The sequence below is a fragment of the Podarcis gaigeae genome, assembly GCF_964106915.1.
Source record: "Podarcis gaigeae genome assembly, chromosome: 9".
NCBI lineage: Eukaryota > Metazoa > Chordata > Lepidosauria > Squamata > Lacertidae > Podarcis > Podarcis gaigeae.
The window spans coordinates 31,071,552-31,086,262 of NC_139685.1; the positions used below are offsets into that span (position 1 = coordinate 31,071,552).

Sequence of the window (14,711 nt, forward strand, 5' to 3'; positions counted from 1 at the left end):
CTCAGATACCAGAAAACATATTTGTTATTTTACAAGGATCATTCTATTTGTGCCAGGAGGTGTTTATTATTATAATACTTTTCCAGATACTCTTTAAAGATTTTCCATTCTTTCTGTACTTTCTGTTTTGGGTAATCTCTAACTCTCCCTGTCATCATGGCCATGACATGATGCCATGCATGCCATTCGATTTTCAAGGTACGACTGTACTTTTCTTACCTAGTGTGCACTTAATGATAAATATAAGTATTTTTACTGCTATTATTACAAATAGGTAAACGACACCTAATGAAGGGTGCATGCACATGAAAGCTCATACCAATAACAAACTTAGTTGGTCTCTAAGGTGCTACTGGAAGAATTTTTTTAAATTTTGTTTCGACTACGGCAGACCAACACGGCTACATACCTGTAGCAAAATACCTAAAATACTCATACAGTGACATAATAAAGACTATGCCTAGCTACCCCACTAAAATATGATCACTACACCATGGAAATCAGCTTAGTTACCCAAGGCCTGAGTGAATAGAAAAGTCTTAGTTTGGTCCCTTAAAACTAATAATGATGGTGCCAGGTGTGCTTCCCCAGGGAGAACATTTCACAGACAAGGGCATGACCACTGAAAATGCCCATTCTTGTGTAACTATACTTCATACTTCCTTTGAGTGAGGCACATGAAGAATAGCCTTTGATGAAGATTGCAGTGTCCAGCACCACCTCTCACATCGTTCTGGAAGGTTCCCCAACTGTCTGGAGCAGATTTTGGGGAAAGTGGAAGGGAAATATTCTCTTCCCTTTTCAGCCGACAAGAGTGTCCAGATATCAGACTTCCATTACCTGGAAGTCTAGATCCATCCCAACAATTATAATTATCCCCAATATCTTGGTGTAACAGATGAATTTAATTAGCCTCTGGGAGTTTGACCAATACTGCCTTCTGTTTAGGCTTTCTTTCCACTATCAGCATTCATCTTTTTAAGTCCAGAATTTGTCTTTGTAATAGCACACAGAATGCACACTGTGACTTGTACCAAGAGAGGAAAAAAATCAATGAAAAACAGCATGAATAGCCCTTTTAAGTGTGCTTTTGAGAAATCATGTTCCTTACATTTTAGAGCACATAAAGTATATATATTTATTGATTACCTGCAACTGTTTCATGTTATGCTGATAATGTAATGCTTTGTGGATTTCTCCTGAATTCGCCATGTTTAATAAAGGCGACCAAAAAGAACATAGCTAAAACCATTAGCTACACCTAAGAAGTGTATTGCTCAAGATGGTCTGTTTATATGTAATCTGTCAGGGATTCTTTCATGGTAAAGATCACATCAAAGAAATTTTAGAAGCAATCTTCAACACAAAATAATTAACATTCTAGAAGAGATTGCTGATTGGCAAATAAAGTATTTAAATGTAATTGAGTGCAAATAGGTAAATTTAGAGTTTATATAAGTAGACAGCCATTTGAACAATGATTAGGAGATGTGGTGAGGGTGCACACCTGGCCAGCAGCACACCTGACCAGTGGGAGTGAGTGCTGATTTGCCACTTAAATGTAGGAACCCATCTCCTGACACCGTTACCAGGCACCTCAGTGCTTGCCCACCCTCAAGTTGCCATGGGGCAGGGGCTGAATAGGAATTCTTCCTCTTGGCTAAAGCTTTAACAATGGAATTTTCATTTGACTGTTTTGCACTGCAGCACCTGGTAAACACCTGCTTGTAATTTGACCAAAGCACTTAATATGTTTTGTTTAGCAAAACGCAGATAGAAAATCCTGGAAATACATAAATAAAGGAAAACAGGAAACTGAAGGTGCTCATGAGCATCTTGAGGCATCACTTGGATGGTGGTCTCTATGTGGTTTTAGTTGGGCATAGACCCAAACTCCCCTGAGGCCAGCCCATCCCCTCCAGCCAAAGTTAATAAAAGCCAGGAGCAATCCTTGCCACTTCTTCTGACCTTGAAGCCAGGTTAGAGTTCTACTGAATTGAAGATGCTGAAGGAGGTGGGAGGTGGAAACTGGGCATCTACATAATACAACACCACCATCCACTAAAATTCCAATAGGTGGTCTTCTACTTGGGGAACTCCTGGTTGAAGTGTATTCCCTAAAGTAATGTTTTGGCACCACGTGGGCAGGTAGGACCAGTTTGTACATATTTTGGGAAGGATATGCAAAACTGGCCTCCCTGTGCGGTGGTGGGCTTCAACATTGGATGAAGCTATGAAAAAGCAGTTTCCACACCACAGGTTGAAATATATAAAGTACAACTTAGCTAAAAAATGAGAGTGAAGAAATCATACCCTTTGAAAAATTATGAGCACTCAGCTCTCAGGGAAGATTCAGGGCAGACTAGCATGTAGTACAGAATATTCACTTCAGAAGATAAAAGGGGTATAAAATTTAAAATTGATTTTTTTTAAAAAAAAGATTTCACTCTGAAACATGTCTTGAAAAACACTTAATCCATAAAGGTTAGAATATTAGAACATTTATTTGCTTCAAACAATATACTTCTGACTAGTGAATATGCCTTAACTATTGTTTCTCTACCTCATTGCATTTAGTTTAGGTATATTTGTTTATTGCAGCTATTTATTATGTTGCCCTTTAATAAAATGCTCAGAGTACTTTGCAATAAAAATAAGCAAGAAATACAAATTAGCTAAAATAAAGATGTCTGATCAGAACCAAATTAGGAAAGAAATAATTTAGTTGTGACTTAAGACCTCCTTAATCATCTCCCTCATTTTCTCTATGAAGATTATAGATGTTTTGTTGCATGAAAAGTCTTCTTTTATAACTGAAAAAACTGAAAAGACAGTCCTTGGGGACTGACTTTTCTGTTCTAATTTCAAACTGCACCCCACCCCTGACTCTTTGGGAACTCCAAAAAATGTTGGAAGAGCAGGAATACCTGCATTTGCCCAGGTGAAAGAGTAATATTTGCAGAGTGATATCTGGCCTCAAGCAGCAGCTCTCCCCCACTGACCTTGATAACTCCAGCAACTGCCAAAGGTCCTGGCTTCTTGCTTTCCCTTCTGTATTTTCCAATTTTCTATTTTAAAAAATCATCCCATGACCCATCCTTTCAATGCAATTATTGCCCAGTTTCCCCTTCTTTTTACCTCCATACTCCTGGAACACGTCCAAATTACTAGAGATTAGATTAGATTAGATTAGATTAGATAAATTTATTGTCATTGTCCGTATATACACAGTATACACAACAACGAAAATCAAGCACCCAAGACCGGATTCACATACACATTCGCACGTATCTCCAACACTCTCATCCTATTCAGACATAATCTATTAAAACATAACATAATCCAAAATATAACATAACCTATTAGAAGCATAGCATAACCTAAAACCTATCTCATTCCTTACTACTCACTGCTTGCTATTTCTTACAACTGGCCCTGAGATCATTATTTAGTGCAATCAGAGCTCTTGGATAGAAACTATTCAGAAGGCGTGTGGTTCGCCTTCTGTAGAGCAGGACATAGTTCCAGCTAAAAGAACAGTAACCTGTAAAGTAGAGGAGATGGACTTGCAGCAGAAAATGGTCTTGGGCAATGGTACCTGCTCACCTCTAAACCTTGGTTTATTACCCCTCTTAAGGCTCCCAAACTATTTGAATTCCTTAACTTCTTCGGCTCATAGATATGCCTTTGTAAAGGCAAGATTCAACACCTTCCCATCGAACGTGCTGAGAAATAGATTCTCCAATGGACAGATATCGCTCTTATGTGATTGTAATTGTGGGGCACCGGAATCGTTGCATCACATAATTCTTGATTGTGCTTTTCACTTATCGGCCAGGAGCAAGTTCCTTGCTCAATATCTAAAGGGAATTGCCGATGATATGACTGAAGCCAAACTGAGATATCTATTAAATGATGATGACCCCCTAAGATCACTCATGGTTGCCAGATTCTTGATCAGCGTCCTATCCCTAAAGAAGAGAAACGGACTCCTGTGTGGCTCGGATAATCCCTTTAAACCATGATCTATGTTTTAGGATGTAATTAGGTGATATCACCATTGATGTCTTCTATTAATTTATGAGCAGAGGGCGATGTTTATGTTACAAATTTATTGTAATGTATGATGTTGGTCTTTTGTTTTTGTTTTGCTTTGGTTCTTGTCTGTTTTTTGTAAGTTTTGGCGGTTTTAAATTTGGAGGTTCAAGTACATTATGGTGGTATGGGAAACTGTCGTGTGATGGGCCAATGGCCGTAATAAAGATCAAGTCAATCAATACTCCTGGAACACGTTGTATCCTCCTGGTTTCTTACTCCTCCAATTCTGTTTTTGACTCCCAGTGCCTACACTACTCCTCTGACTTCATTTCTGACTTGTCATCTCAAGTTCAATGTGTTCCAGACAAACCAGCTAGTCTTTGCTCAAAAAGCTATCTTCTGTTACTGATACATTCTCCTGATACAGTGATGTGATCACCAAGCAGATCTGGCACAAAGCAACGTTTTTCTTGGACTTTCTTATGTTCCACCCCTATTCAGGTTGCCACTATCACCCTTTTATAAGCATCCTTTCCATTCCTTCTAAACCTTCCTTGGCCTTGTGCCACACCTTATTTTCCCAGCCTTATATCTTGACACACCCTTTAACCTTTTGTTTCTCAAGTTCCAACATCTGCAGCTGCCCTAAGGCCTCCTGCTGGTTCAGAGGTTCCCTTTCTCCCTTGCTGCCCCTTATATCTGGAAGTGTTCTCTGTAATGTCTGCATGACCCTGAGTCTCAGCTTTTCTGTGAAGCCTTAGGAACAACTACCTTGTCTCAGGAACCTGTTGCTGTAATGAAGCCTAAATATGTGTTGCTGAAATAACTGCATATTCATTTCCTGTTTACAATTGCTCCCTATATTATTTTCAATAATAGCAAATTCATAAGATGAAGGGAAATACATTTTTTTCAGTGTTTCAGTGGGGCATGATAGCTATGGCAAACAAGACTGCATAGATGGCATCCTATTGCAAAAGCATGCACAGGGAAACATCAGCAATTTTTATCGTTTAGGACAAAATGTTTTTATCTGCAAAATCAAGTGTTTTGATTCTACTATGACAGTACTTTAACTGTCACCTTTAACTCAGTGCCACCAACAGACTGCATTGTACAGCTGGATTTCCTTTTTTTTTTTGAATAGTTGCTACCTTTCTTTCAAAGATACTATTAATCTAATGCTGTATCAGTCACTGATAACAGAAGAGATTTTATATTTCTGTCATTAAATGTTTGGTGTAATACTAAATTTTAATAGAATGTGTTAATAGAAACATATCTAGTTGTCGTCTTGTATAAGTGACAATAGAGTGTAAGGTAATGTTAATTGTGCTATAGTATTAGTAATCTCATCATCTTTTTGGTTAAGGATGAATAAATACCTAGCTTTTAGTATGTAAATTACCAAATTACCACTTTGCAGAAATGGGTCAGGTTACAGATGTAAATGAGGCCTAAAATGTCTCATTAGGTTTCGAATTGCCTTTTTTTGTTTTCTTTTCTAAGCATTATAAATCTTGTAAGCTTTTGAGGTAATTTTCTTGCTTGACTAAGTTGGTACGGTCTCTTCCAATAACAAATGAACCAAATACTTCTTAGCGCTAATTTGATCTGAAAAGAATCCAGAAAATTGAATAAGAGCTATACTTTTCCTTTTATGGAAAGTAAAATGTCACCCCTGTGTTCCTCTGCACAGCCCTCTGAATGGGCAGAAATTATTTACTGTCCATGTTCTCCTCTCCCTCAATACCTTGGCCTTTACTCCTCCTGCAAATGGTAGTGGCACAGGAAGAAGTCAGTATCATAGCTCTGCAGCCTAATTTGAACTACTGCTCAGTTCTGTTACCTGTTTTTGATGACATGCCTCAGCTCTGAAATATATCAGGTGGGATATTAATGGATTTGCTTAGGCATCTCCAGTTAAAGAGCTGTCTTCACTCCCTTGTACAATTTCTTTCTGTTATACTGTCATTCTTTATGTACTAGAAAAGGAGATATATATGACACTCGTCTACAGAGCAGTCTCTGCCAAGGATATATAGCATATTGTCCAGGTTGATAGGTGTTCAGGCTACATTCACAGCTAAAAGAAAGGAAAATCTATTTCAGGACTTAATTTAAGCACTGACCTGTTCCAATTACTGGGGGAATGGGAATAATCAGTATTGAGGGATTTGTAGTCTGGTTGTATCTCATCTGTTGTCACTCATCTGTTGTCACTCACACAAACACACACACAGTCATTCATAAATTTAAATTTCAATAAAACTGTGAATGTCAAGAATTGGGGTAAGGCCTTGAATATGTTCTAGAAGTGTCTTTACAAGAACACTGAGGGCCCATTCTTACATCATCTAATATTGGGTATTGAAGCAACTTTCCCATGTTTCCATGTAACACAATTCATGTTTAATGGCAATGTTTGCTAACCTGGGTTGGAGAGGGTGGCATTGCCATTGCATATTATAATCCCACTTGACCTCTCGTATATTGATGTTAATGGAGTGGTGTGGACAGAGATATGTAGGCTAGAGCTATGGGAGAAAAATAGCCACGCTTAAAGCATCTGAGTTATCACACATCTTGAGTTAAATGGGATGCACAATCCAGGTGGGATATGAGGAGCTTGTACTTAACAGGTACTATTATATTCCATTTGAATTTAAGTAATGTAGTTGAATTCCTGGAGACAAATTTCATACTAGTATAGAACTTCTTTCTTCACTGATCTAAATGTTGTTTGGCCTTTGTGGAATCTAGGGAAGGACAATAGCTCAGCTGTGGAGCACAGAATTCATATCCAATAAAATTTGAGGTTCAATCTCTGGCGTCTTCACTCAGTGCTGGGACTATTCCACACAAAGCTGTTGGCAGTGAGCATGGGGAATAGGTTCCGGACAACAGTCAGGATTCTGAGTTACTCTACCTACAATGGACCATTTTGACAGGTGGGCAGGGCCTGACAATAATTGGTAGTGCACTGTTTCTGTACTCCCTGTTCTCCCTTTTCCTGCTTTGAAGCCTAGCGTGAACTTCAGGAAGATCTCTGCTGAAAGCAGGAACTGACTGTACTAGGGAGTTCTTGATCAGGAACTCAGCGGTGCATCTGATCCCTGCCCAAAGCATACTATGAAAATGACGCATGCAGGTAAAAATTAATATATTGAGGGCATTTTTTACAAACTTAAATCTGTAATAGAAATGTAAGGCCTGCATTCGTTAGAAACCACCTTTGATTTATTTTCTACACTATATCCTGCATTAACCACATTTTCAAGTACCACAAATGCTCAATGTACTTTACAATGGTTTGTGTGAAAATAGTTTAGTGGTATGCTACATGCATACACTGAAGGGTAGGGAATAAAAGACTTAAATGACTTAAAGCACATAACAAATACATGCTACCAGTACCATATTGCAGGTTAGTTGAACACGGAAACATGTATTTTGTTATTAGAGGAAGAGGTATTCTCTGATACAGCAATGGATGAGAACAATCACAGTTAAGGATATAAGCAAAACAAAAAAATTCCTTCCAGTAGCACCTTAAAGACCAACTAAGTTAGTTCTTGGTATGAGCTTTCGTGTGCATGCACACGAAAGCTCATACCAAGAACTAACTTAGTTGGTCTTTAAGGTGCTACTGGAATTTTTTTGTTTTGACTATGGCAGACCAACACGGCTACCTATCTGTAAAAGGATATAAGCAGTTAGTCTATCTCAGAAGTATATAGCCTTTCCTGTGCTCTTCAATGCCTCAAGTACAATGGTACCTCGGGTTACAGACACCTTGGGTTACAGACACTTCAGGTTACAGACTCTGCTAACCTGGAAGTAGTACCTCGGGTTGTGAACTTTACCTCAGGATGAGAATGGAAATCACATGGCGACAGGGCAGTGGCGGCGGGGGGAGGCCTCATTAGCTAAAGTGGTACCTCACATTTTGAACAGTTTCAGGTTAAGAACGGACCTCCAGAACGAATTAAGTTCTTAACCCCAGGTACCACTATAGAGGTCTTTTGTGGCTCTGCTGCTAGAGATTATTTCAACAGAGGATGCCAGAAAATGAACTTGGACTCTCAGATTCATGCTCTGTGTGATCAGGAATAGTAGTTTTGTGCAAAGCAATGTTTGATGAGTTTATGTGCTTTAAGATGCAATCTTACGCACACTTACTTGGTTCTAAGTCTCATTGAACTCAGAGTAGGATTGCTATTTTTCACACTGCTCATTTTAATTATTGTTGAGACTGGAATAAGTACACTTAAGTAGAAGAAATAAAACAAACATCTGTGAAAAATATGATTGACATTTTCCCAGCAGGAAGTGATTCTTGTAAAGATCCTGAAAGTCTTCTGTTTATTTGAAAAAAGGTAATTATTCAAATATAATTGGGCTCAGGAATTTATCCGTTCCTTTGTCTTTGACTTAACATATTACTGATAATACCCAAAACGTTTATAGACGTTCCAAGTTCAAGTTAAGTTTTGCTTATCATAGCAGAATAAAACTTTTAGACAACTTTACAAACCATGATATCTTGAATAAGGTCAATGATAGCTGTATACTAAAACTAATGCTTGCCAAACTCTTCCTAGTGTCTATGCTCATGTAGCAAACACCACAAACAAACAAATAAGAGGGAGGTACTGGCAGACTTGAGGCACCAATGTGGTATGCATAAGTACAAAAATCTTCAAAGGAAAAACTTTAAGAGGGAGAACAACCTCCAAGCAGCCCCATGATATCTTAGTGACATCGACTGCTGAGAAACTGAGGCCCTATTCAAGTATCCTCCCTCATGTGATTACAGCTGCATAGAGGTGGGGAGACTGGACTTCCACTTCATACCCCTGGCCCCTCTGTCATGTTCTTGTTGCCCGGTCCATCCACTGCTCATGCATTGTAAGAGTGAAATGCAATGTATAGCTTTCTATGTAATTTAGATCCATGGAAGATCATGCAGGAAGCTTACACACTAACAGAAGACTCCCTGCTGCAGAAGTTATCCTTACAGGAAGTGAAAGGCACATGGAGGGGGCGGGGACAGAAGTGCAATCTGTTCACCTTCCTCACATCATTTTAATATGTGAAGGGGAATGCCCTAATAAGGCTTGGGAGACATAAAGAAACCATGACAACTGGGTGGGGGAGGAAAATAAAATGGAATGGCTGAAACAGGACATAGAAACGTATGATGTAATAAACATAAAATGTAATAAATACATCCAGACTAACTAACTATCTGTCAGATGATCTGGATAGGACAATGAAAGGTAGAATATTATCCCAGAAACATACATTCTCCACCACTGGGCTCAGATAATGTTCACAACCATCAATAGTTGATAGTTTAAAAATTATGTGTTTGCTGGTGCAACAAATAAGTAGGACAACGTTTTGTTTTCTGTGTGACAGAGGTAATGAGGTGTGAGAAATATATTTCCTTTGCAGTGCACATGGTTATAGTTATTTATAACATCTAACAATATGCTGCTTTATTTGTTTTACATGATTGTAACAGTCATAGAAAAGAGCTGGTGATATTTTATTTTCTGAGTATTTGAAACGGAGGACAGAAGTTAATAATCTTAGATGGAAATTGCAAGAAGGTAGTAGTTTATGAAGCACTATCAAAATATGCAAAGTGTGGTGGCATGCTAATTAAATCTGTCTAAATGAATTCCCCTATATTACTGCTTATAAATCATCATAGAAGTTATTTCCTAAGAATTTAGGATGGGAAGCACTAGAGCAAGAATAAAATTCAGATGAATCTAGTTAATTTACATTAATGATGGGGGGACCTTGTGTGAATTTTCAAAATTATACCATCCCTGTATAAGCAATAAAAAAACTAAAAGAACAGTTCACAACAAAAATACTTTGCAATGGATTATGACAATTATAGTGTAGTTTTATTATTTATGATAAACCCCTTATAAATACTAGAAAACATTTTCTAATATATCTTGTAAAAATATGATACTGCACTACGGTTTCTGTTACTAAATCTTTGCTAGGACAGTTTTTTTTTTTAAAAAAATGAAAAGTATGGCTTTTCAAAGCTAATAATAATAGATAACATATTATTATTTGCTAATGATGTTTTTATAAGGTAACTTGAATACTGAAGAAGAAGAAGAAGAAGAAGAAGAAGAAGAAGAAGAGAGTTTTGATTTGATATCCCACTTTATTACTACATTAAGGATTCTCAAAGCGGCTAACAATCTCCTTTCCCTTCCTCACCACAACAAACACTCTGTGAGGTAAGTAAGGCTGAGAGACTTCAGAGAAGTGTGACTAGCCCAAGATCACCCAGCAGCTGCATGTGGAGGAGTGGAGACTCGAACCCAGTACACCAGATTACGAGTCTACCGCTTTAACCACTACACCACACTGGCTCTCAATGACACAAATGAAGCAAAGAAAATGTGTAAAAGTGAAATCCTGCCTTCTATTTAAGCAGAAGAGACACAATAGCTAAACCTCTAATGAGAAGGCATGGAAGGTAGCACCTAGATTTTGAAGAGTCGTTTCTATAGTAAAATTAATTTACGCACATGATTTGGTTGGTTTCTTGTGTAATCTGTTCAACTATTTTGCTGTCTGATTCAGGTGCCAAACTGTGTTGGGCCGGCCCTGGTCAGCCTTGAGTATGTGTTCATATCCTCTGTTGTTCATGACCTCTTATTTTTCTGTTAAGCTTTCACAAGATTTATTTCTTCAAACAAATTTCTTAAGACTTTACCTCACAACCACATTGCGAAGACTATAAAATGTGGATTTTGCACATACAGTGAAATGACTACAAGACAATACATCATCATAAGCATATTGGAAAAGCATGACATTTTATTTCAAACTCTGTAGAAAAAGGAGTACCTCAATTCTGGCATTTCAACATTGAAGGAGTAAATTAAACCTTCTGTTTCACTGGACAACAATGCATTCTACAGTATGCAATTAAAAATAAATTAGGCATCAAACCTTAAAGGATTGCATAAAAAATTGCAGTATTATGATTATAGAGCATATATATGTAATTCATTTTGGCCAAGGAGGTAGAAGCTTGCCTTCAGTCTAGAATAATTTAATCTGCAACTGATCTGATTGGATATACTATTTTACCATTTAGGCAACTGAAGAACTGCAAGTGCAATAAACCACTAAGGATTTCAGTCACTAGCATACTTTTATCCATGATGCAAAGCTGGTACTGAATTATAATCACCTTCAAAAAAAGAAATTGCATGCCTGTGGGTATTACGCTTTGCACTAACCCCGTTAAAGAAAAACAACAAAAATATTTTTTGGCTTGACTGGGTGATTGAAAAGCTTAATACCCACAGGTAAGATTTATGCAACCTACTTGGGACCTGAGCCTTATTCATAGCAGTTGATCTGATAAGAGCACTCTGAGACCTTGAAGTTTATTTTCATCAGAAGTTTTGCATTCAAGGACTCAACCATTAGACCTTTTTAGTGACGATCAAAAGTTTTTCATTCCAAGTTCAAGCACAGACACTGTACAAGCACGTAACATTCCTAAAATATAAAAGGAACAGAAGAATGGAAAATGTGCCTTTTAGTTCTCAAAATAAAAGGATACTTGAAGACCTAAAAACCAATTTCTGATGTCTCTTAGAAAGAATTCACAATTGTATTTGCATTTTTCTGTCTGAAATTGATTTATCAGAGATGTCTGGATATTTTTTTTACTTAACATTATTTAAATGACAGGTAACATCAGTATCAAAAGCTGAAGTATTTTTGTAAGAGTTATTGGTATCCAGTAATGACTGTTCTGTCTCCATGGCTTATGGATAGTGTCCCTATGTGTTTACAAACTAAAATATAAGAGGAAAACTGAAGGAGAAACAAGGTGAAGAGTTACTCCCCTTTGGTTTTTTTTTAAATTATAAAAATCACAAAAATTGAGAAACTGTGTAGGTATCGCAAAACTGCCACAGTGTTATCACCAACTTCCATCTCTGCTGGTCCTTGGAAACAAAGGAATAAATCTAGGAAATAAAGCACTGTCTACTCACTCAGGGGCCTTAGTCCATCATGTGAAGCCTGATGTGGCCCCAAGACCATACTCAACACACCATACTCCCAAACACCTTGGAGAACTGAAAACATCTGGTGCAGTGAAGCAATGGAGATGTCACTGATAGATCTTGTAACATGCACAGATAGCTGGTCATACTTGCAGAACCCATGAGCTGTGCAACTCTAGGTGTTTCCTGTATACCTTTAGAGACTTATCAGGATTTCAGTCCTTGACATAAGAACAGAAAGTGTAAAATGAACAGTAAGTATGCTGGTTGTTGTGGCTATTAGAGAAAAACAGGATGATACTGCAATCTCAGAAGTCTCTACTTTTGTTCTCAATGCATCATTACACTTGCAGAGGAGAGGGGAAATGAGACCTCCTTTCTGGCTCTCTTTCTCTCTCTCCCTACCCCCGGCTTGCTATTGCCTTATTAGCTGCAGATCTATAAGCATAGTTAAAGGGGAAATGGTTGGGGGGCTTGGAAAATTGATAGGTGATTGGTGGAAAGAAGTCTGGGTAAGTGGGTGGTAGGGGAATTTTTCCCCAGCTCAAAGTGGAAAATAATTTGGAATGGTAAAGCTTACCATCTATTTGAGGCCCTAAGTCTCATATTTATGAGCCAGGAAATATACATTTCTGAAGCTGGAAATATACATTTTGGTTCTGTCAATAGTTTGGAAAAAGGAAATGAAAACCTTGAAAAATATTTTTTTAAAATGACCCGTTTCCACTGTTGGCTCGGGTGGCAGATACGGCATTGGGTTGGATCCCTAGTCAAGGCAGAGTGGGATGGGTCGAAAGCTACAACCCATCTTTCCAAGGAAGTGGGGTACCCCATTAATGGGGTCGAGGCAGAAGGTGCTTGTGTCCTGATGCCCAGACAGAGGCTGATGGGCCATAGCACCACCCAAAGCGGTGATCTAGGTGGGTCATGCCTATTTGATGTACGTCATAGGGGGATCCTTAACCCAGGATCATGAACAGTCAACCAGCAGGTGGGTTGGATGATTTTGGATACACACCCAATGCCTATGCCAAAGCCTACTGACATATGTTATCAATAAAGTTGTGGCCTGTTTTGTTCCGAATATCTTGCCCTGTGTTTATTTCATTCCCTCTGCCTTGCACTCTCCCCATGGTGGTGCACCTGGGCATACAACAAAAAACTGAAGGCCATGAAAAATAATTTAAGGAAATGACCTCTTTCCATGTCTTGTTAAACAAGATTAATCACTGTATGTGCACGGAATGTGCACTTCTACTAAATATTCACCTGTTTCAATTTTATATCCAAAAATAGCACCCCTCCCTCCCAAAAAAGCAATTTGATTGTGCAAATATTAATAGCATTGACACTTCTGTTTGCAGGTTCAGTGCTATTCATCCCCATGCAAGTCACTGCTCCTTTCCCTTTTCATGATTAGTCACATAAGTGATCCCATATCTATCAGATTTAGCAAGAAAATAACATCACAATGAGGAAACAGTGTTAACAGAAAGTGAATATGAGGTTTCTTGGATTAGTCATATGGATATTCCCAGCCAATGAAGGATTACACAATGAATGAAGTGATGTCACTATATTGCATAACCAATCAGACTTGGCTATGAGATGATAGCATCATTACCAAAATAAGTAATTAAACAAAATGAGTAAAGAAGATATGCTAATGGAAGTGAAAAGGCAAACGTTTCTTCGTTATGCTGAAAAACTGGAAAAGGGTGGTTGTTTTTCCAAAGCTGAAGGAATGTTCCCAACATCCTGTGCCCTTTTAAAATGTGGGGTTTTTTTTGGTGGGGGGAGGGTGGCAGTTATTGGGTTGTTGTTTTTATTTTGATTATGTATTTTGTGGTACTATATTTTGATTTTATTCTGTGAACCGCCCTGAGACCTCTAGGTATAGGGCAATATATAAATTCAATAAATAATAATAATTATAACATTTTTCATGAGCAAAAATTGAGATACACATGTAGACTTATTTAAAAGCATGATGCAGTTCTGACACCCCCCTCAGGACACATCCTGGATAAAGTTACTTCATTTTAATGTGCAGTTAATTAATTAATTAATCACACCAATAAATTAATACTTGCTATTCTCCTTGATAACTTATTAGAAGTGATGAAATATGCCTCTTGCTTGAAATATTTGCCTTTCACACTAACAACAGAATGCATCTTAATTAGTAGCATATGCTAAGAGTGTGCAAGGCATAAGTCAAATAAGCCCTGCCTTTCCTCCTAATCTACACCTGTTTAATTACTGTCATTAAAAGGACAGGGCATTATTGCGTTTAAACAGCTGTTTAATTCCAGCCTATGAAGATTTATGCATTGGCTCTGTTCAGAAAAAGGGAAATTATTTAGAGCTTTGAATGTACACTTGTATGCTGGTATGTCTTGTTTATTTGGAAATTCAGGCACTCAGACATGAATGCAGAAAATCACGCTTGTGAACTACACTCTTTGTTTGCTATTACTTGTTAGTGTCTTCCACCCTTGCTATTGAACTGTACCTGATTTGTGTGGTTAGCAATCCCTAAGATGGTGAAAAGCAGAGGGCGATTGCTGTGGCACCAGAGTGGCCAGATACAAAACAGGACAG

At 38.0% G+C, this 14,711-nt stretch overlaps 1 protein-coding gene across 24 annotated transcripts in view; it reads right to left on the reverse strand.

Moving 5' to 3' along the window:
- TENM3 (teneurin transmembrane protein 3) overlaps nt 1-14,711 on the reverse strand; it is a 1,240,854-nt gene that overhangs the window by 777,617 nt on the left and 448,526 nt on the right. The window lies entirely within an intron of this gene.